Source organism: Apus apus, chromosome 12, assembly GCF_020740795.1.
Source record: "Apus apus isolate bApuApu2 chromosome 12, bApuApu2.pri.cur, whole genome shotgun sequence".
Classification (NCBI taxonomy): domain Eukaryota; kingdom Metazoa; phylum Chordata; class Aves; order Apodiformes; family Apodidae; genus Apus; species Apus apus.
The window spans coordinates 16,469,218-16,493,023 of NC_067293.1; positions in this window are offsets into that span (position 1 = coordinate 16,469,218).

The window sequence follows — 23,806 nt, forward strand, 5'->3', positions numbered from 1 at the left end:
TAAGAGCACAGTAGGTATCATTTGCTATGATTTTGAAAGATACTTTGGTTGTACCGTCTGGTGGTGAAGGGTCTGTTTCACCTAGTCAGATATGATCAACTGCCTGAGCAGTCGTCTTCTTGTAATCAGGGCTTCTGAGGGCTTCCTTCTGGAATCTGGAATGGACCAGCAGGATTTGCCTGAGAACCTGTATCTTGATTGAAAAGAGCTTGATCTGTTTCCTGTGTTTAACTTAGTCATTTAGCTGTTTTAAATGAGGAAGTCGCTGTCCAATGTGTTCAGTATTAATGCCTTGGTAAATACTTCCATTTTTATGTTGGCTTCCTAATGAGTAGCAAGAAGTAGTAAGGAGAAAAATTAAATCTTTGTTTCTTGCAATTGTTTTTTTGGATCTTTTATAGCTTCATATTTTTCTTAACAGTAAAAAGAAGAAAAAAGATAAATAAGGCATTGGGGTTACATGTGTTCTCTAATAAAACTGAGAACATGTACATTACACTCACTAAGTCAGAAAAAAAAAAATCATAAATGTATCAACAGAATAGACAAAACTAGGTATTCTGACATTATATTAAGCAATTAAACATGAATTTTGACCAGTATAGTTTAATGGCAAAAAAAAGCAGTTAAATATTTTAACATGTTATTAATTATGTATAAAACCAAAACTGCTACAGTGTTAGGACTATTGTTTGAGAATTTGCACTGAAATAGCATCTCTTGAATTAGGGCCAGCTTTTGTGTTTACTCAATACTGCTAAACACTGCTTGATTCTCTTTGTCCCATTTTAACTGTAGTGATGGTGGTAGAATTTTCTCATCCAATGAAAAAATAAGAGAAAGACTTGGAGTTTCTTTGTTTAATTTGAAGGCTTTTACAGCCAGGCTAAATGTACACGAAGCAAGAAGGAAAAGAACAAAGCAGATAAAAGTAGTTTCTGTTTCAGGTATTGAATCCACTTCCTACATCCATTGCTGTGGTTAGATAGGTGGAACAGTCCTTTCAGGCTCACAGAGACCTGGAAAAGTTGTTTCAGAACAAATGTAAAAGTACTGCCTTTCTGTTAAGGCATTCATATTTGGGGTCACTGAAATCAGCTCCTCATTCCTTACTTTTAGAAGTTTTAATTTTAAGTTTTCTGGTGCACATAGCAGGTGGATTTGGATATGTTAAGTTATCTGGGACAAAATATCTAGGACAATTGAAAATACAGACTAGAAAAACTGCAGACCATTTAACTGGAAAGAGATGCCATTAGCCTTTTTCCCCATCAATACAAATTTCCCCTAAAATTGTCACAGTATATCAGTGAATGTGATCTATGGAAATCAGATTTCTCATCATACTTCTGTGTTCCAAATCGTATTACACATCGGTGTGTGTCTATTAAATTTAAATTTCTAAGATTAAGAATGTATTAAGTAAAGGTAAGCAAAATTTCATTTATGTGTGCATCTGTAGCAAAGTAGAAGTGTTATGCAGATGTATTGGCTGGATGAAATGACTGTATTTACAAAATCCATTATACAAATAGAAGAATTCCAAAGCAGAAGGAAAACAAATGTCTAAATGTTAAATGCTGTCATGAAACAAAATTGTAAGAGCTGTTGGGGAGGATGGCATTAATCTCCCAATCAATTTTCTGTAGGCATATTAGAAATTTTTACTTGGAAATTCATTGCAAAGTAAAGTAAGGGTGATTCCCAAAGTATAAATTTGCACTCAGATTGTTATTAGTGGAGGATATACTGTGAGTAAGAACTTAAGGTCAGTCAAACTCTGGAACATGGAGCTCTGCTGTTTGTGAAATTGTTTAGACAAAATCCTGCAGAATCTCTGCAGTGTGCTACGGAAACAGTGGAGTGTGGGTCAGAATGTATGTGATAGAAACTACTTTGTTTAAAATTCCATGATCATGGAGAATGGATGGATTTTGGACTGAAAAAGCAAACTGTCAAATAATTTGTATCATCTCTGCAATATGTATGGTACAGCTTCTAACATTTCTAGTGCGTCACAGATGGTCTGGTTGGGCAGAACGACTGCCAAAATTGAATGTATGAAATTAATCTCTTTTTTACCATATCATACCATCTGTTGCCAGTTCATTGCGTCTGTTACTAATAACAAATAATTAATAATAATAGCAATAATTTAATTAATAAGTTCCTGCTTATTTGAAATTATTTTTATTGGAGCTTAATGTTTCAGTTGGCTTTTTTCATATGTGTGGGTTAAGTAGAAAAGGTTAACCCTTTTTCTACATGCCAAAAAGCAGGACACACAGGAAAAATGGCTTTTCTAGTTTTTTGCTTTTGGGAGGCTTAAATTTAGATACTCTGCAGTAATCTGGTTCAAAATAACATGTTATTTTAAAAAAAGAGATACCATTTAAAAGAAACATATTGAGGTCTTGTGAAATAGGTTTCTTGTCTCACCATTTCCCTTGGTTGTAGTAATACTGGTCACGCATAATCCTTATTTTTGTCTTCCAAGCCAACTGAATTTTTATCTACACGTGTTCACAAAAACTGTGTTGTGGAGCATTTCAGAGCTGAGGAGCAATGTGAATTGGATGTCATTTTCTGTGCCAGTTGCGTAATCTGTAATAACAGAGGCATCTAATAACCTGCATTTCTTACTGACAGCTCACTGAGCTGGGAACGCAGATTCCTGCTGCTAGGCAGGAGCTGTTTTGTTGACAGAACTCTGAAGTTGTCTTAGATTTAAGGGTATGCTGAATGCTGGTTGTGCCAGTGGAGAGGATCTAACCTGAAGTCCACAAAATTTGGCTTAATGGATTCTGCCAATACATGAATGCAATGAAAAAATCCCACTCTTTACTCATACAAAGGAAATGTAAACAAGATGAGAGTGTGGCAGATTGTTGCAGTTCTGGGTTCTTTCTCGTGAGGCAGTTGCTCACAGCCTGGGTGTTGCTTTGCTTTTCTGAAGCAGTGTGGCACTGCAGCAGCACAGGACAGTGGGCCTGGTGTGCTCTGTCATAGTGTTGTCAATCGTAGCTTTATTTCCTCCCATAGACTTTAATAGAGAAAAGCTGAAATTTTATTCTGCATCTTAATGGCAAGACTGGACAATCCCCTCATGGACAGAAGTCCTATCTTCTTAACACAGGACTCCGTTTTTGGTAGACTGCTATAACATGCAGTCAAGGCAAGTGAATGGAAACATGATTTAGTAAGTTTTTTTTAAAACTTTGAGACTGGAACAGAATATAATTCATAACAATATTTACTTGACATAACATTACCAAGCTAGCAAAAACCATCAAGCAATAGACTGTGACCTGTAAATGTAAATACAACTTAATGGAGCCACCAAAAAACCTGCAACGTAGCAGTCTTCTGTCAATTTGAGCTTTTGACATCTGAAAACCTGATTATTTTCTCTGTAATTTTGTGTGGCTTGTTGCACTTGTGATTTGATTCAGGCCAGAGGTGGTTTTGAAACTTGTCATTTCTGTTTTTTCTGTTGACATAGATGAATAGTTTGCTGCATTCTGAGAGTTGTACTTGTTTTGTAAGTCAAAGTGCTGCCTGTCCTCTGCTCTGTCTCTAAACTTCATTGCAGACCAGGTCTTCAACATCTGTGCCTGGCTGATTGAACTCTTAATTTATCTGGCAGCTCAGGAGTGAGGAGGAAGTCAGAATTATGCCTGTACCATAATCACTTCACCTGCACTTACACTTTTCTTTCATACAGTCTTGTTTGGTTGTTCTAATAGCTGAGCTGTTTTCTTCCCATTTGTTTTTCATCTCCAGTAAAATGAGTAGCTCATGATCATTGTGCTTCTCATTTTCAACTGCACTGTTTCAGTCTGCTACAAATGTGAATACAACCTTCAGCTCCTACTGTGACCATGCCCTTCATGGCAGTATTCTGCTCATGTTAGAACTAGCAGGGGTTGAAGCAGTTTTACCAGTACTAATAACACGTTCTAAAATTTGTCTGTTGATGTGAAGTAGACTTGGCAGCAAACACTGAAATAATGGATTTTTCATTGTATAATAATAATGTTGCTGAGTATTAGACTGAAGTTTAGTACAAAAATACATGTTCATCTTGGAATTCTATTTGGGGTAGCAGCTTTGGCTTTCATTTCAGCTGAATGTTCTTAATACATCTCAAGGTTAGGTGTCTACTTGAGCTAATCATCTGGACTTCCTTGTGCTACAGTGTGAGATGTACCTACTTCCTGGAGGGCGTCCATTTTGCCATAAACATTTATTTTCAGAAGGTGCTTTTCTCTCCATATCACCCCTAACTCAGAACAGTTATAGCTACAGTTAAATGATAGGTTTCCTAGCCACTGCTCCCACTGTTTGTATTTATATATGCATTTTGTGCTTATGTATGTATGTATACACAGCTTTGCAAAATGTGGATTTGTTGTCTCACCAGGGACCTCAAGTTACTCAGGTAACTTTCAAGCAGCCTGCTGCTGTTTGAAGGATTCTTGCTAGAGGCTCTGCCCTTTAGCTGCAAAGTATTGCAACTTGGCATGTAAGTTTGGTCAGTTGTCAAGAGGGAAGAGCTCCAATTTTGGTGTAGGGAAAAGTAAACAGAAAGAATTAATATTTCAAAAGTTTTCAATAGGAATAGATCGGCTGATGAATTTGAATTGATACTGCTGTTCAGTTTTCCTGGGAGTTTTAGCATCATTGCTCATAGCTACTTTTTGTGTTCAGTCCCATATGGGTACGTGCATTCAGTACCATTGAAATAGTATTTAAATGTTTGTAGAAAGCAAATTTTGATTCAGGCAAAACATAGGAAAGGTTTGGTGCTATTTCAGTTTCCAGTACCTGTTTTATGTGGAATTAATAATTCAGTTATTAATTCATAACTTGGTTCTTTATACACTCTACAGAACTAATAGATAAATATTAGTAATAAATGAAATAGCTTTGGTGTCATGTAGAGTTTCTTCTACAGTTTAATTGTTCTTGTGTTAGATGCTGTTACCTTTGTATCATTTTATCCTATTACAATTTTCTCTCCAAACATATATTTCTAAAAGGATTTGGTAACAAAACAAATACTAGACCCACTCTGTTTATGTCTATGATGAGGACATGTATGGCTCTCATGTAATGCAGGATGTTATTGGATATGCTTCACTTCATGCCTAGTCAGAGCAAATCACTATCTTGTTCCATTCTAATCTGTCCTGGGATTTGTATTGCAAATGTACCAAATTCCCTCATTCTAAGGCAAAAACAAAAGGGTGGAGGGGTGGGACCATTGTCAGTAAAAGAAACATTTGATCCAAACAAGCAGCTTCCAAAAGACTGGCACAGAATACAATACAAAAGAAAGGAAAAACAAACAAACAAGTCTATAAGTAAGTAACACTTGTGGGACTTTGCCTCTTATAAAACTGACTAAAATTTGCAACGACAGATACAGCACAGATCTTGCACTTCTCTACTTCACCTTTCTCATAACAGGAAAATTAACAAATTATTATTTTGCAGTTGCTGACTTAAAAGATCAGTAGACACAACTGTACCTGTAATGAGAGGCAACTGAATAATCTTCAAACTGACACTCATGCATTTCCTGACTCTTCTTCCTCTTTCATTTTAGTAACTTATGTAGGCTTTGATTTTAATTCCTTTCAACTTGATGTAACATTTATCCTCTAAAGGCAGCAATGGATAAGAACACTGAGAAAAAAAGGGGGTATGCTGTAGCTTTTTGTAAAACAGGTGTTTTAATAATCTAAGTCTACAATCTGCAGAAATACAGATTTTAACTTTCCCTTTGAGAACAGAATTAGGAAGTGTTTAGGAATTATGTTTTATTGATTATTCCTAGCCTTTATCTGTTTTCTCTGTGACTGTTGCTATATCTGTGTTTAACCATAATATTTATTAGAAATACAACAAATCAAAGTGTTTTCAACCTAAATAGGCCAGCGTTCAAAAGTTGGCAGCAACTGGCTTAAAAATACCAATAGCTCTGCTTTTTTGGGATACCTCCTCACCTGCCATGGGTATTTGTGACTACATTTACTATCTGAAAGAAACAAATGAAATTATGTTCCATATCTTGTGCTTGCATAAGTGCATTTTTCAAAAAAGTATTCTTTCATTCCTAGTAGGGGTCCTGGGCCCAGAATCATCTGTGTAAAGTGGTAGTTTTGAAAGGTATTTATTTTAGTAAGTTGAACCAAATTCAGGAATGATTGGAGGGGTAAGTTAGTGGAATTTGATCAGAAAAAAAAATAAAAATGAATCACTGCATGTAAATAAAAGTCATCTCCCCCATGCTGGTGTGCAACAGTACAATGGCACAATTTACATGATGAGTACAGAATTGAAGCTGCTGCTGAAAGGTGCTATTGAAGTGCTGTAATAAAGGAATAGAAACAGAAAATGCTGGAGAAGTTTGAATAGCAATAAAAGTCCTTACTGTGTTCCATAAGGTAAAAAATACCATTAAAAGAGGAGTAATAATTTTTTAGAAATTATATATTACCGTGGAGACATTGGAAGAGGTGTCTTTATTTAGATGATTCTGTGTTTGCTAGATCTGTTTGAATTATGCTAAATAATCATCTACTTATCTGCCATCAAAAAAGTAAAGAACAACAAAACCTGAATGTTGTGAATGCGCTGATTACTAATCAACATTTTAACATACTCTTAACTTTCCAATATAGGAATTGCATACAAGTGTGGACCTTTGGTCTGTATAGCCATTTTGTGAGACACAGCACAAGCATTATCAGTGAAGACCGTTTCTATCTCTTCAGTTTTCTGTCCTAAGACTTACTTTCCTTTGGTCTCGTAATTGTTTTGTTTTATAGGTCCTTGCTCTATCTAGTTTTCTTTTGCTAAGAAAAAAACTGTATTCTATTACTTTGCATGAATTTGTCCCCAAATTAAAATGGATCCGAGCTTATTTTTTAAATACAGCTGCTCTTCAACAATGTATTGATTAACAAGTAAATGAGAGTAAAAAGAAACAGTGAAGCATGCATCAATGGTCTTAGTTCATAGCAAAAATATGGTTACCATGAGTGCCCTGTTCTTTATTGAAAAGTAACTGTTACTAAGGAAAAAAAAAACATAGCTCTTCCCACATCATCTTCTGTTACCTAGTGAGGTGCTCTAGTGTAATGATTGTAATAGTACTCATTTTAAAGCAGCGCAGGATTATTGCATTGATTCTTTTGTGAGGTAGATGACTGGTAGCTTATCCTGAAGAGTCCAGAGTTGTTACTGTTTTACTTATGTGTATTAGAGGAATCCACAGGAGCTATTCAGTGCTCCCTCAGGGCAAAGGAGAAGCTATTCTGCTTTATGACTGTCTCTTCTTATGGCCTTACTTTACCAGTCTTCCCTTCCAACATCCTCACTGTGACAAACTCTAAAGGAGAACCTGGCTTCTTTCTGTTCTTCCGGAGTGTTGAATGTTATAAATATTGCATTGGTTTTCTTTTATGAATTCTTTACTGCTGGATTTTTGGAGGTTGATGTGCAAATCATTGTAACTGTTAATTTTAGGGGTGACTTAGCAATTTAAGCCAGTTTAGACCATCGTGTCCGAAGTCCTCACTTAAATTATCGGCTTATATTTAATTTTTAAGCATTTCAGCATTTTACTGTTGAGAGTTGAGTAATTCATTCATTCAGTACACATTTTAGAAGTTTCAAGACTGTTCCTGTGTAAGCAAAGGGGAGAAGCAATGAGGCCTTGGTAGGTTCAGCATTACAAGATCAGTGAAATCCACATTAGCAGTTATTTTTGCTTTTTGTGGTGATGGAAATTCCTCGTTAGAATTATGTGCCAATTTTATTTGGAGATACTGTAAATATTTTCTACTGAAATTTAAAAATCCCTCAGTCCTGGAGAGGCTTACAATGTCTTTTTAGTGGAGACATTTCTGTTAGCTAGTGCTAATACTGAATCAGTAAACAAGTACTCGCAAAAGATGAAACTACCAGTTCTATACAGAAGGGAATTACTAATATTAGGATTAAGAGAACCTGATTCAAGCAAATACATATAAGAAAGCCTGTTCTTCTCTTAATTCCAACAAAGCAATCTCTTGGTGAACAGAATATGAAGATTCAAAGCTGAAGAGTTCAATCATACCTTACTTCAAGCACTTATAAATATGCAGTATGCTACAAAGACAGGAACTGTGGAGAGAGGTACAAAGTGTATTTTGTACTGTTTTGTCCTCATGTTATTGTGTCTTGCTTAGCAGATTATTTATTATGTTAGTTCATAATAAATAATTGATGGAGAACTGATAATACAAAATTTACTGAATATGTAGAGTGTTTTATTATAACATTAGTATGCTACAGGTGTGTTTTATTGGTCAATTAACATATGCCTAAAGGTGTGGTATGATATATGAGGTTGCTGGTTGTGTGCTTTGTGAGGTTTGGATTATCAAGCTGGTAAAACACATCCTGGAGGGTCTTAATGGTATTGTACAGTGAGGAAAGATGCCCTATATAGAAATTGCACTGTGGCTTAGATATATAAGCTAACTTTAGATGAGTTCTGGAAGTAGGCTAACAATAGCAATGTGCATCTTTTATGTAAGGTAATTTACTCTGCTATTTGGGAGAAACTATCTTAGGGCTAAGGTGGTTTCCATTAATTTCACAGGTTTCCTGGAAAAGTTATAAAAGTTTGTTTTATTTCCTTCATACTCTTATGTACAAGGCCATGTACAACAAAAGCCTACTTGTTATCTCTGAGTTCTCCATCTAGCAATAGTTTTCATTATACAAAATAGAGTAGTATTTTGGGGGTGAGGTGGGTTGTTTTGGGGGTGTTGGGTCTTTTATATTCAAGTGGTACTTGGTGCTTATTCTGTACCTTTTGGAAAGGCTGACTTAGTATCCCTTGACTATCATTAGTCTATTCCTTCTCACTTATTTTCATTCCATGCACAACAGATGATGAGCAGCTTTAGGCTGTCTTTTTGAGTAGAGTGGTTGCAAGGGAAAAAGAAAACTGTAGCATTCAATGTCTGTGTATTCTTAGGTGACAAAGTCTTAACTGCATGCGAAGGGCAAAGAGCTCCAAGAGCAAAAGGACATATGCAACAGATCAGACCAAGTGTCCAGCTGACCCTGGAAAAATCTGTTTGTTCATTCTATGCACCTTTAAATGTGTTCTTATCCATGCTGAAGAAGCCTCAGCTGTTTTCTGCTTTAAGCAAATTTTGTCACCTTATTCTTCATTCTTTCCAAGTAGCTTATGAATATATTAAATACCAGTGGCTCCAGCATGAATTGCTGTGGAATATTACTGAGTCTCTCCTTCAATTTTTAATCCTCGTTTATTCCTAACTTGTTTGTCCTGTGTTCTACCAGTTTATTAGCATTCAGGGGAAACTTCCCATTTACCTCACATTGAACCTGTCTTTATTCTCTAGTAGAAAGTAGCTTTGTGGAAATCCAGATACTACCATGTACACAAACTCTATTTAAGGTGGGACTGACTTCTTCAAAGAGTGCTCCTAAGTTTCAGAAGCACAGTTACTGTCAGATAAAATGAGGCTGGCTCGTCTGTTGCGTTCTGCCACATTGGTAATTTTTTTCACATATTACACCACTTTGGCCACTATGGAGTCATATTTACTCATTAGTATGTATCCGTATTCTGACTAGAAACTTTTCAAACAACTGATGCCATCTTTCTGATGTTCAGGTGATAGCATGTTGCCATGTTTAACTGCAGATGAGAATGCTGAATGTGATCACCAGATGTTCTGATAGTCTGCACTGGACATTGCTACATGTTGGAGCAAAAGAATGGAGACATCATGAATCACAGTTTTTATACTACTTTTCTCTGGAGGTAGTCCCCATAATTTCCTGTCTGCTCTATAACAGAATAAGTAGCACCACTGGGGGGGCTGGGGGTGGAGGTTTGTGAAAGTTTGCTTTCAAGTAAATCTCTTTTCTCAACGCCCATTCAAAGAGGTTCATCATCAAAACAGAAGCACTGCATTTGCTCTTAGCCTACCTCAAAGCTCTGCTAAAATAAAACAGTTGTCTTCGGATGATTATTTGAGACTTTTGATATTTTAATAGAGGGTGAAGGTGTCTATGTGCCAAAACAATATGCTATATAAGAAACTACTTAAAGCAGAAAAAGAGCTTGCTACTGAACATTCATACAAATCATGTTGTGACTGACTAGCTTTTAAATGGAAAATATTGTTGAAAATTTATTGGGCAGGCAAGAATCTTTCCTAGCCAAAGTCTGTCTGAAAGATGAAAAGGCATGATTGGAAGGTGGCTTAGCAAAGGAATGTGAAATCTAGACAAGATATACCAGCACTGCTCTTGACTGCAGATGAGCCAAAGTTGTTTATAGCAGGTGACTCTGAGCAAAAAGTTTTTTTGAGGAAGGCTGTTATTTTGCCTGTCAGATCTGCTTCAGGTCTAGTGATTATCAGCATCTTAGCTGTTTGAATTCCCTGATGAACTGCCTTGAAAGCATGAGTTTTATAAATCACCTCACGATACTGCTACAAAGCCCTGATGATCATCAATGCAGTGACCACATTTATGGGAAGAAAAGACATCATTTCTGGGAATAATATGAGAACGTATCAACTCCACACATCTTGATTGCAGACTCTGCAGGTAGCCAAGGTTTTTGTGGCTTACTCCTTGACCTTCACCCTCCCTTTCACAGACTGCAAACTTCTCAGACACATCTCTAGTGTGAACTGCATCTTAATAGCTAGACTGCCTGGTGAAGAGATTTGCTTCCATTCTTAATTGGGCGATACCTGTAGCTCTATCATCTAGGATCATAAACTTGTGTTGCTTCTTATTTGTAGTTGCACAGTATCTCTGGGGAAAGTATAACAATTTATAACAGTGAAAAGTCACGTTAGGGTGCATATTTATATTATTATATTCTCTAAATATTCTGCCACTTTTGGCAAATGTTAAGTTGTGCTACTTTTGCTTCACTTTCTGTTTTATCTCATACCTCTGTACTCTCTTAAACCTGCAATAGTTTTTGCTACCTATTAACGAGTAATAAATAGTAAGTTCAGTCCAGGTTGTTCTCATAGTGTGGTTTCCTAAGGAGAGGGCATGAATAAGGTGGCACATCAGATGCCTTCATTAGACACATCTTCACCCTGACAGGGAGGACCAAATAACAGATTCCAGATTGATCTGTTCCCTACTGCGTGCCCTCCTGCCTCCCCCAGCACCCTTCCCCTACCAAATGTGTTTCTTTAGTAGCAATCTGAGTTTGGTATTGTGTGCAGTACATGGGTACTGCTACTGTTGTCTGCACTCTGTGATTGTATATTCTTGCTACTCTTGTATATTGGAGTAGTTACTGTAGTTGTATTTGTTTTGACTGGTTGTGAATCTACAACTGTAAATTCTGGCAATTTGAGAAGTGAGATGCTGCTATAATTCACATCTATCAAAGCCAATCTCAGAACCTCACAAGGACAACAAGGAGAATTTGGAGAAGGATGAACCTAGGCCTTCTGAGTCATGTTGATGTTGAAGAAAAATTAGGCTGCTTTGTTTTGGTAGTTTGGCTCTGGTATATAACTTGAAATAGCTCAGGAAAGAGCCCTTTCCACTGCTTTAATTTTCATACATCTCCCACTGAAATTTCTGGAGAAGCTGGGCAAGATACTTTGCCTTTTGTACTAGTCTTGGCTGGGGTAGAGTTAAATTTCCTCATGGTAGCTTAAATAGGGCTATGTTTTTGATCTGTGGTTAAAACAGTGTTGATAACACAAGAAGTTGGAAGGGGCAGAACTGGTACAGCTGACCCCAACTGACCAAAGGGATATCCCATACCATGTGATGTCATGCTCTGCAATAAAAGCTGGGAGACGGAAGGAGGAAGAGGACATTCAGAGTTACGTGTTAGTATTCCCAAGTAACAGTTACATGTGATGAAGTCCTACTTGCCTGGAGTTATCTGATGATGGGAAGTAGTTAATGAATTTCTTATTTAGCTGTGATTGCACAAGCAGCTTTTGCTTTACTGATTAAACTGTCTTTATCACAGTCCATGAGTTTTTTCACTTTTATCCTCCCATTCTCTTCCCCATCCCACAGAGGTGTGAAGTGACTATGGCTTAGCTGCCTCTGGGGTCAAACCACAACACCTTTATAAATCTCTGTTCGTGGTCACAAGCTGGTAAGAATGGTAGCTATTTCCTTTGTAAGATGCTATGAAGTCTGTTGATGAAGACTGTGTTATTAATGGCAGATATTATTGTTCTGCTCATGAATGTTTGCATCAGAATCCATGAGGCTGTAAGATGACCTAAATAATAATGTTTACACTGTTATTTTCTGCTGGTTTTGTTACTATATTTACAAAGTAACATACAAGTATACAAATTTTTTGAGATACCTTGATTAGCTCTACTTTGTATCATTATGGCAAATTCTAGTCTAGAGGTGAAAATGCTGCTGGGCTTTCTGTCTAAATGTGAAAAGAAAAATTCAGTTTTGCATCTTTGTGGATGTGTTGCTAAACCATGGTATCATGATGTATGCCAGAATTCAACATACTGTTGAAAATGCCTGTTATCAAGGCATTGGATATCAAAGGGTATTATGTGCATTACAGTAGCTGTCAGTTCAGTAAACCCAAAGATTAACAAAAGCCAGTGCAATGAAAAGCTATATGGATTAATCTATGTCCTCTTAATTTTAATTTTTAATTTTTTCTATCTATTAACACTTGTCATTATTTTTAAGTGACATGGTTGCTACTGGATCAATTTTACTTAGAAAGCAATGAGCAAATTGTGTAGATCAATACAGGAAGACTTGTCAAATCTAGACTATTGGCAGGAAACTATATTTAGAAGTAGCCTATCATGTTGTAAGCTATCATCCTACGGGTGGTTTGTCACATTTACTTGCTATGATTTTCTGTGTAAGAGATCTTGGGAAATAAATCTAGGCTATCAATCTGCATTACTGTGAAAGTTCTTTGGCATCAGTATTGGTGTTTAAATTATCTCCTCTTCAAAGGATACCAGATCCAATTTCATTTTCATAGACCAAGGCTTTAAAATTCTTTGGTTAAGGGCAGAAATTATTTTTACCAGTTCCAGCTGTTCTAATGCCTGCCTCTGCACCTTTTCTTCAAGATTCAATGATGTTTCATAAATGAAACCTTTTAATGAAAATTATTTCTGCAAAATTCTTTTAGTAAGAATATATGGTGCAACCATATTCCTCACTAAAAATATATTGTAAAAATCAATATACAGGCATTATATAGAGATTTGTATTTTTACAAATCATTCTGATACATGTGGGTCTACATGTATTGTCTTATATCATCTATATATAACTGTAAAGGCTAATGGATTATTGTCCTCTTGAGTTACTTTGCTATTACTCCCATTGTCCCCCTTGTGGTTAGAAAGAGACAAGACCTAATTAGACAATCAGAATAACCTGAAAATGAACCAGGTAAGGTGGCAAGAGATAAACAAGGCTATATTATCTCAATCTAAAAACAGAAACCTGCAAAAGGAAGAGAAATAGGAAAATGAGGGGTAGGATGTAAATGTGGTTTTAGGGTGTGAGAGCTGTTCAGGTTGAGACTGATTGAGCAAATATGCATTGAGTTATACTGTTTGTTCTTCCTAAAACTCATGAGATATAGCAAAATTCAGGAAAATGTTTTAATCAGGTGTCAACCTTAATTATGTATCTGGACATCCATATATTAATTTTTTTCAACAGCTTTATTCTGTTCAAAATTGATTGTTTACAACAGAGCTAAATATTGTCTCAGCACTAAAGTATAAATAAAAATTATTAAAGGCTGAAAAGAGGCAGGGCTGTGCGTGTCTGTAAAGAAAGAAGCCATAAACCGTTAGAAATGAGTTGTAAAGGCAGTAATAACACACTGAAGTGACTGTAGTTGTGTTGTGCTGCAGTGTAAGGCTGGTACGTACACTACTAGAAAGTCCTCCAGTCATTGTGGTTCTGCACAGCTGCTTGTCCTCCTGAAAGCTCAGAGCTGCTTCCAGCACTGCAGTACTGCAGCAAACACACTAAACAATGGTTTATTTTCGAAAGAAAATGTAATGTCTCACCTCTTTCAGATTTTTTTATTACCAGAATCTGTAATTTTCTTTGTAGTTCAGGTCAGGTTAGAGTTTTTTTTGATAGTTTATTTGTACATAATGAGCAGTTAATCAGATCTTTTGGCTTAATGCTTGTAGCCTCTTTCACAACTCATCCTACCACAGAGGTACAGTTCTATATGTTAACTAGACATCAGGTTAATCGACTTTGGCAATCTGCAAATTGCATCTCTAAATCTACTTTAAACTTAACTAAAATACATGAAATCTACTTACTTTAAAAAAAGCTCTGTTAAAAGCGAAGTAAAATCTTAAAATCTACAGTAGTGTATTTCAAATGTCTGCTGTGTTTTGTGATACTTTGTGTGCATTTCTGTTCAGATAAGCTACAGGCAACTCATTCATACCAAAAAGGGAGTTCATCATCAGATGTCAGAATAGCAGTTTTTTTCTGTGTTCCCATGGATCTTGTTCCCATGATGAAAGCTGAAGACAAAATTAAACAAGCCCCTCAACTAATTCTCAGTAATAGAATCTTCAAACAGAATGCATGTTTCTTTTTATTAATTTATTTATTTATTTTTCCCCCAGCGTGGAATAGATTATTTTACAGTTTGTTTTTATTTTAGTAATAATATATTATTTGTGTTTTGTTATGGTATACCATTGGAATGGCTTCACAGGCTATTTCAAAAGTGAAATGAGCTGACAATGCCACAAAGCAAATCACCTCAGCTAGGATATTATTTTTGGTGCTTTTCTAGCCAGTTTTTCCACCTTAGCCAGTAAAACCATACGTAAACCTCAGGTTTGTACCTAACCTGAGAAGCACTGGCAGCTCTGAGAGGAGTCTCTGAGCCCAACTCTGTTTCTTCCATGGCACATGGAAATGGGATAGCCAGCAGTATGCTTTCAGGCCAGATAGCTTTGCCTTGTGTCTCTGCAGGTTGCTGGTTGGAAATTTCTGATGTATGATCAGCAATGAATCATGCAGTGTTCTTTGCTATTTGTGAGGGGAATAGTAGAGGACAGAAAGAATTATATGCATCAAAGAGGGATGGAGTTGTGGTAAAAGATTGACGATATGAGGAAAATACTGAAAAAAAGACATGTAGTTTGATCAGAAACACTTGTGATCCTTGGAACTAACCTTTGAATCTCTGAATTGTGCTGCTCCAAACCAGAGGGCATTATGAAGAGCAGTGTCCTGACATCAAACAAGGCACTTCCTATTACACTCAGGACTTTGTCCGGTATTATCAGAGTGCATCTTCTATAGCCATATTTTTGTTTCAAATGTTGTGTACCTCTACTGGCACCTGCTGTGATCAGAGAAAATAGGATTACATGGAATCCTAATTCCTGTGGTACAGACAATGAGATTACATGTGTCTTGGGGCTATACTTACGTGCAGTACCACAAATTTTAAAAGATCCCAGGGACTAATCGGTCATCGAGCTCAAGAGAAAACTAGAGAGAGGAAAAAGAAAATAACAAAAAGATTTGTGCTGCTATTTTGGTGATAAGCACTAGTAGAATAAAATCAAAATTCTTCCCCTAATAAAACAGACAGAGGGTAGAAGAGCTTTCTCTATGAATTTTCCCTGCTAACAGCAATGGCATTATTCCCATTAAAGAAACAACCCCCAGAACATTTTCAGAGGAATATTTCAAGTGCCCTTCTTTTACTGAGAAAATTGTGGTACCTTGTTGTTTACTCCTGGTGTTGAATTTGGAATTCTAGAAAATATCTATCAAGCTGTATACCAGATAATCAGCCAGCTTAGTTTAATTAGATGGATCATTCACATATTGTTGTGTGACATGTAGCAACACAGTAAAAGAACACGTATACACATTGAATAAGAAAGAAATTAAGAAATGTAATAGGTAGATTGGAAGAAACTTGATGCTGAAGGCTGCAGTAAAGATGAGGCTGATTAAAAGTCTGTCCCTTTGAGACGCTGAGCGCTCTTACAATGTGTTTGACAGGAACTGAATGTACAGAATTGGGCGCTGAATGATTTATTCACTGGGTTGTTTGCTAATGAGACAGAAGAAAAGATCACAGATGAGAAAGTAAAATATTCAATAGTTTTGTGATTGCTCTCTAGAAGATAATCCTCACAGTTAATAAAACATGGTGATTGCTCCCAATTTAGGTTAGGGATTTTTTTTCCTAAGCTCTTTCAGCCATTTAGTATGAAAAAGCAAAAATTAAATGTTGAATAACATTTTTTTTTTCAAAAATCTAAGATTAAAATTCAGTTTCATTAGGTTTTCTTATAGAGCAGAGAGGCTGTGAAACTTCTTTTATTAATCAGTTTCTTATCTCTATTTGTCTAAACTCAGGTGTTAAGAAGGAAAAAAATTAGGAGAAAAATCTTAAAGTAATTTAATTTTTACTTTTCCTCCCTAATAATGTTGTGATATTACAGTTTTTTGAGATATATAGATATCTCTGCTGGGACTATACAAAGAAGGGAAATGGTAAATATCTTGTGGGACCCCTTTATAAAGGTCTTAATAAAAGGTAATTGGTTCTTTTTAAGCATTCCTTAATTCAAATATATTACTTTAACCCCAGTGCCAGCCATCATCACCCCTGCCTGAGGCAGTCAATAAGGATGCCTCTGGGCTGACTGTACCTCTCATCTGTTTCTTTCTTTTAGTTCCGAGAGGTATTAATTTTACAGACCTTCCTAGTAGAAAATACGGCACTAGAGAAAAACAAAACAAAACACATGGAAAAGTACAGAGGGTTTTGCCATCATATACACTGTGCTGGATGGTTTTGCTGTGTGCATTTGTTAAAAGATGGGTACAGATACTGAAAATTTAATCAAACACTACATTGTAACTCATCCTTTTTATAAGCCCACTGTAATACTAATAAAGCCATGTTGCATTATGTGAGCAAAACAGGCTTCTTCTGATTCTTGCAATAGGCAATTGAGATTTTATCACCACCCTACTTAGCAAAATGCTAAAAATTAAACCAGTTTTTTCTGAAAGGTTCCTTTTTCTCTAAATTTTGTGTGCAATTTGCAGCTGTTGATGTTGATGAAATACATAAATAGAAGAAGAATTTAGGAGGAGCAGCTGCACTGTTGCCCCAGATAATTCATTGTACATATACTTCCAGATAAGTTTTCTTATGACAGGCAGGAAGGCAGCAGCACCTCAGGAATTAATTCAAAAGTGTAGAAGGGTGCTTTCTCAGGCAGTCATACATCAGTACCAGGAACTTATATTAATTAGCTGCATGTGTAGAATAACAAGTTCTGTGATAAAAATTTGGATACCATAATAAACATTATTCTGTGTACATTGCTGCTGAAAAAGTTAAGCTCCACTGGAGATGTGCAATATTAAACTTGCAAGAACTGAAGTATGAGAAATTCAGCAAATGTTGGGCCAGAATACCTGACTAGCACGTCTACATTTCATACATCAGCCTGTTTTGTCATTCTGAATGCCTTTTTTATATTAATAAAGTGAAGAACAAACTTATCAGTATTTTTGTAAGGTTTTACGAGCTTTCTCAGAATCGTCTCAATTTTTCAAAAGGCCAGCCTGGTATTTGCACTGCGCACAGCTAATCATCCATCTGCATTCTGTCAGAGAGGCCACTTTCCAGCAGAGGTGTGTGATTGTTGGGGGAGAAGAAAAGCAGAAAAACATCTTGTATGTCTATCTTGTGGCTGCAAGTGTGATAGCTTGTTCTTTCTTGCACAGTTCAGTCAGATCATGCTCACTAATCTTAGCTGGAAACTTAGACAAACCTGAAATCAATCCACTAGGATGCATTATCTTAAGGCTTTTAATGTCTCATTCTCTTCTGGATCCTTCCCTTCAGAGGAGCATTTAATAAATATTTCACCAGTACAGGGCGATTATATTCTGTGTTAGATGCACTTGTGAAGATGGTAGAGACACTAGGTTTAGCCAAAATTTGGTGATTCTTGGGATATAACTAGAGGTGAAATCTTTGTTTCTGCTAGCTTTGATTTAAACAATTTCTTTATACCTGAAGATCTGACAGATGACAAAATAACTAGAAAATCTGAATGTGGATGCACAAGGCAATGTTAGGGTTGCACATCCATTATTTCCACTGCTGCTGTTCCCCCAGATCTCTGTTTCTGCTTTCCATAAGGTATATTTAAACCCAGAACTTGAGACTGGGATGATCATGATCTGTCTGACCATCATCATCCAGTGTCTGACATGTCACATCAGTTATTCCTGTACTGCTCCTCTCTCTCCCAGTTTGCACTGGCAACTGTCACTGTCATAGCTGCTTTACAGATTGTGCACATCGGGAATAAATTTTGCCCTTAGAATACATATCTCTATGATTAGGCAATTGTGCATCAAAATATTTAAACTAGTTGGCAGGAGAAGAGAATAAAGTATGTGTAACTCATTAGCCAGCTGAACAGGTACAAGAATATAAATGGGAAGCTCTGAGGATGTTGCATAATGTGGACTTGTCAGAAAGAAAAACACCATAACAAGTTACTGTCAATTTTTGTGAAATCATTATTACCACAACCAAATTTTCAACTTTTGTATGTAATGAGGGAAGTTTCCCAACTTCAGTGGAGACTATTTGCAAAGAAGCCAGGAAGATGAATTGTTCTGGAAGACAAAGCAGTTGGTACATTGTTTCATATGGATAAGACTAGATTATTTTGGTTTTGTTAGCAAGAAACAACTGAAGATTTTATGGGTATATATGGCAGAAACTGAGATGCACATTTCTAGAGAAGGGAGGACTACTCAGAAAGACATACTGACAAATGACTAGGCATGTACTGTCCCAGAGAACAAATCATTCATGCTTTCAAGCTTTCAGATTGTTGTTATCTGTCCTTCTGGTAATTTCTTCACTATTGCACACCTGGTTTTGATTTCTTAATACTTCTCTGAGAAGTTTCTCAGCCATCAGGTTGGAGTTTGTGAACATAATGAAGTTTTCTATCTGGCTGATCAGCAAGATGCTGAAGCTTTGTTAGGTATGGCAGGCTTCTTGCTGCATCCACCTGCTCTTATCTTTCCTTATTAGCTGCTTGGGAAACGAGCCCCTTCCCTTAAAAGTGTGTATTTACTATGTTGCAGTACAGTGAGTTACTGTTGATAGGTGTCTGTATGGACAGACAAGCGATCATCAAATACTATTCCAATTTAAACACTTTGGTCAGTCCTCACAATGTCATTGAGAATCTAAACAAAGAGGTCCCTTTGGAATAATTCTGCTGGAAGATGTAACAGATTCTACAGTTCCTTATCCTTTCTGCCAAACATACAGTTCCATTTTAGATTTTTCCTGTTCCCAAGCATGCATGTTGCATGTAGAATCATTAAAATGTCTGTTTCAATAACTCCTTGATGCTATTTAATGTAGCAAATAATGTAAAAACCTTGGGGTTTTAGTTGTTGTAGTTTTTAAGGCTTATGGCCTACTTAGGGTAACCTTTAATTATTCTGATCATCAAATGATAGGACGTATTTCACTCCATCTCTTTTCCTTCACTTAGCTAGATTTGCACTAGATGCATTTAGCTAATAGAACAAGAAATTGCAAGTGTATGAATAATTGTTTCAAAATGCTCTTTAAAGTACTATATATAGCATGAGTTTCCTGGAAATCTTTCCATACACTGTTTGGTAGGAAATAAGTTTCCAAGCAAGTTATAATGTTAATTTGGTAGCTTGAACCCTTCATGATAGTCATGTACTTGATTTGCTTATAAAAGAAATCCCATTTTAAGCTGAGTGATTATAATTAATTTGTTCTTACCAAGTTACCAGATAAGGGAGACATACCATGTATTAATATGAAAAAACCCAAACAATTAATGTTAGCAAAAGCACTCATAAAATTCAATTTTGAAAGGCACAATTTAGGTCGGTTTTCATCACATCTACTCAGTAAAAGTCCAAAGACAGGTTAATATGATGAAATATGGAACTACTTAAGCTGTTAATTTTCTAGCCAAGTTTAGATGAATATCATGGACTGGGATGATAAAAGCCATGTAACATAAATGTTTAATGAACAAATAAAACTGTCAAAGGCAAATGTGCATTGCACATTATCTATGTATTTGTTTTGGGTAGATTGTGCAATTAGAATGATTGTCTGATCTAGGCTTAAAGGAAGTCTGTTTTCCACAACTTAGAGCTTTACTGGGTTTTAATAGTCTGTTCACAGTCTGATTTTTTAAAGCATCTGGAGAGTTGTGTGGCTTGTATTTCAGGCCAGAATTACAGAACCAATGATCTAATTTTTCAGGCTTTCCAGGCTTGCAAATGTTTTTGTTGACTAGACCAAACTTCAGATGTAAGCCCTCTACTGAAGGTCTAAGAAAAGCAGACAAAAGGACAAAAGTCTCCTTTTGCATCTAAATGGTGAATTTAAGTGCTGAAACTTCCCAGCGTGGAATGCGTATTTCAAAGGTTTTAACAGAAAGTAGCAAATTCATGTGCAACAGAAAATTATGTTTCTACTTCAGCTGCTTCCAACAAAATCTACAAAACATCACTGGCACTAACAAACAAATGGAAAATCCACTTCCTCTGTTTAATAAGAAACGATGTGATTTCTAACAATATGCTTTTATAACTCCCTAGAACCCCATGTTTTTGTTTCTGTTTGGATCTGTTTCATAGAAGGCATTATTGGTTTTCCAGCCAGCATGGATCTTTGGGCAGAAAAAAAATAATGATAAAGTCTTAACTATGGATTCTTCTCATCTTTTTTAGAGGCCTGTAAAATGCTTTTGGAATGCTGACATACAAAGTGTTTTCCAGAGGGATCTAATCCCTTGCAAAAGCCTTATGTAGTGAGGAGAAAAAAAATGAATTGTATGCTGAGTGAAAAAATCTGTGATTATATGAATATTCTTCGGTACATTGATAAAAGTCTTAGAAACCCCAGTAATTTCAGCAATTTTTCGGTATAAAAGGGCATCATTTTTGTTGACCCCTCCTACAAATGTTTGATCAAAAGAGTTAACACTGAGCCCAAGGACTTCATTTAACTCAGACTTTCTAAAAAGGGAATGAACGTTTCTTTGGATAAAAAGATAACGTGACATTGAAGTCTGAGAAGTTGATGTTCAACAGTATAGAAATAAATGGCCAAAACCTGGCAAACAGCATGTTCTACAGGAGAAGAAATTAGACTGCCATAACTATAGTGCCTGCTGAATTTGTACAAATCATTTTAAAATGAAATCCTCTTTTCATTAGCATTTCCATACTCACATGCATAATTTACAACAAAGGTTTGTAGGCACTAACACAGTTTTCATAAATTAGTAGCAATTTTGTTGTTGCTGAAACCTTGGAAACTTTTTAATGCAGTAGAATTTTCACACATGAAAAAACCCATAACCTTGATTGCCTTAAAGCCAGATTTAGTGTTTAAAATGCATGTAATGGTCCTGATTTCTTTTCTGTATTCCTTTTTGTAGCAGTGTGAATGTAAGGTAAGTATAAAAAATGACCAGAGCAAAATGCCAGGTTTAGGCCCTATTCTCTATAAAATTCTGGAATAATTTTCTATGTAGGCACAGACTGAGAGTTTTATTTATTTATTTGATGGCTGCTAGAAAACCAATTAGGAGTCTAATGTGACGTGTTTAGATAGAAAGAACCATCCATTGCTGTCACTCACCTTGACCATGCCGTTTTGTTCCTCTTCTTGGTTCCTTGTCCCTCACTCTCATTCCATTCACGCTGCAGAAATGTTTCATTTCCATTGGATTGGTGCACACTGACTCAGCCATGTGGGGAGGCTTTGAAGCTTCTGTAGCTGATAAATTGAAGATTATAGAATCATTAAGGTTGGAAGGGACCTCAAAGATCATCATGTTCTAACCCACCTGCCATAAGCAGGGACCCCCACCACTAAACCAGGTTGCACAAAACCTCATCCAGCCTGGCCTTAAACACCTCCAGGGATGGGGCATCAACAACTTCCCTGGGCCACCCATTCCAGTTCCTCACCACCCTTAGAGTGATGAATTTCTTCCTAATATCTAACTTAAATCTCCCCTCTCTCACTTTAAAACGATTACCCCTTGTCCTATCACTATCTTCTCTGACGAAAAGCCCCTCCCCAGCTTTCCTGGAGCCCCTTTCAAGTACTGGAAGGTACTATAAGGTCTCCCTGGAGCCTCCTCTTCTCTAGGCTGAACAGCCCCAACTCTCTCAGCCTGCCTTCAGAGCAGAGGTGCTCCAGCCCTCTGATCATCTTGGTGGCCCTTCTCTGGACCCTCTCCAACAGATCTCTATCTTTCTTGTGCCGAGTTCCTTTCTTGTGCTATGTTCCCTTTTTTCCAATCAGTGGGAACCTCACCAGGCTGCCATGACCTCTCAAATATGATGGACAGAGGCTTAGCAATTTCATCCACCAGCTCCTTCAGGACCTGTGGGTAAATCCCATCAGGTCCCATAGATTTATGCACCCTCAGGTTCTTTAGATGATCACGAACCTGCTCTACACCTACGGTGGGGGGTAATTCATTCTCCCAGTCCCTGCTTTCACCTTCTGTGGCCTGTATGTTGAGGCTGGAGCACTTTCCAGAAAAGACTGAAGCAAAGAAGTCATTGAGGACCTCAGCCTTCTCAATAGTCTGTGTTGCTACCTTGCCTGTTTCCTTCAGGAGAGGGCCTACAGTCTCCTTGGATGTCCTTTTCTCCCCGACATACCTAAAGAAGCTTTTATTATTGTTCTTAATAATCCCTGGCAAGATTTAATTCTAGCAGGGATTTGGCATTCCTAACCTGATCCCTAGCTGCTTGGACAACCTCTCTGTAATCCTCCCAGGATACCTGTCCTGGCTTCTATCCCCTGTGTGCTTCCTTCTTAAGTTTGAGCTTTTCTAGGAGCTGCTTACTCATCCACGCTGGCCTCTTGGAGTTTCTACTTTACTTCCTCTTAGTTGGGATGCAACACTCTTGGGCCTGGAGAAGGTGATCCTTAAATATCAGCCAGCTTTCATGGGCCCCTCCACCCTCCAGGATGTTATCCAAAGACACTCTCTTGAGCAGATCCCTGAAGAGGCTGAAATCTGCCCTTCTGAAGTCAAGGGACTTGACTTCTGGAGTCAAGAGACTCCAAGGCAGATCTGACAATGTGTCATCTTTCTGAAACATTACAAATGTCTCTATGATTGAAGTAGCCAGGACTGCAGCTATTCAGAAAGAGAGAAATGGAGGGAAGAAAAAAATCCAAAAAACTCCATTTATTCTTGGAATAGTGACATAGCTAATGTAAAAAGTTTGGAGTAGGTAAGCAGCTCCATGGATCCAATACAGCTTTTAAAATTATTTAAAATGCTGATAATTTTCTATTATTCCTATAGCAGTTTTAAAGGGAGAAGTTAATTTTGGGAATCTAGCCAACTTCATAACTTGAAGAAATTGCATTGCAGTTCTAGTCCAGAAGTGCTGGATTATGCTTCTAGAAATACACTGAAAACCATAACTATGAATATTCATTTGACCACTTTTTGCAAATTAACTGCATATTTTGTTTGTATTTTTCATGGTCCCTTTGCACTTGTTTTCACTTTTACAGATGTCCTTGAAGTATTGAGGCAGCTTCTCAGAGCTGGGGTACTGCTCTGGCAGCACAGTCTAACATAGGCAGGGTGGCCAGGTTCCTTTCTGCTCACTTGTC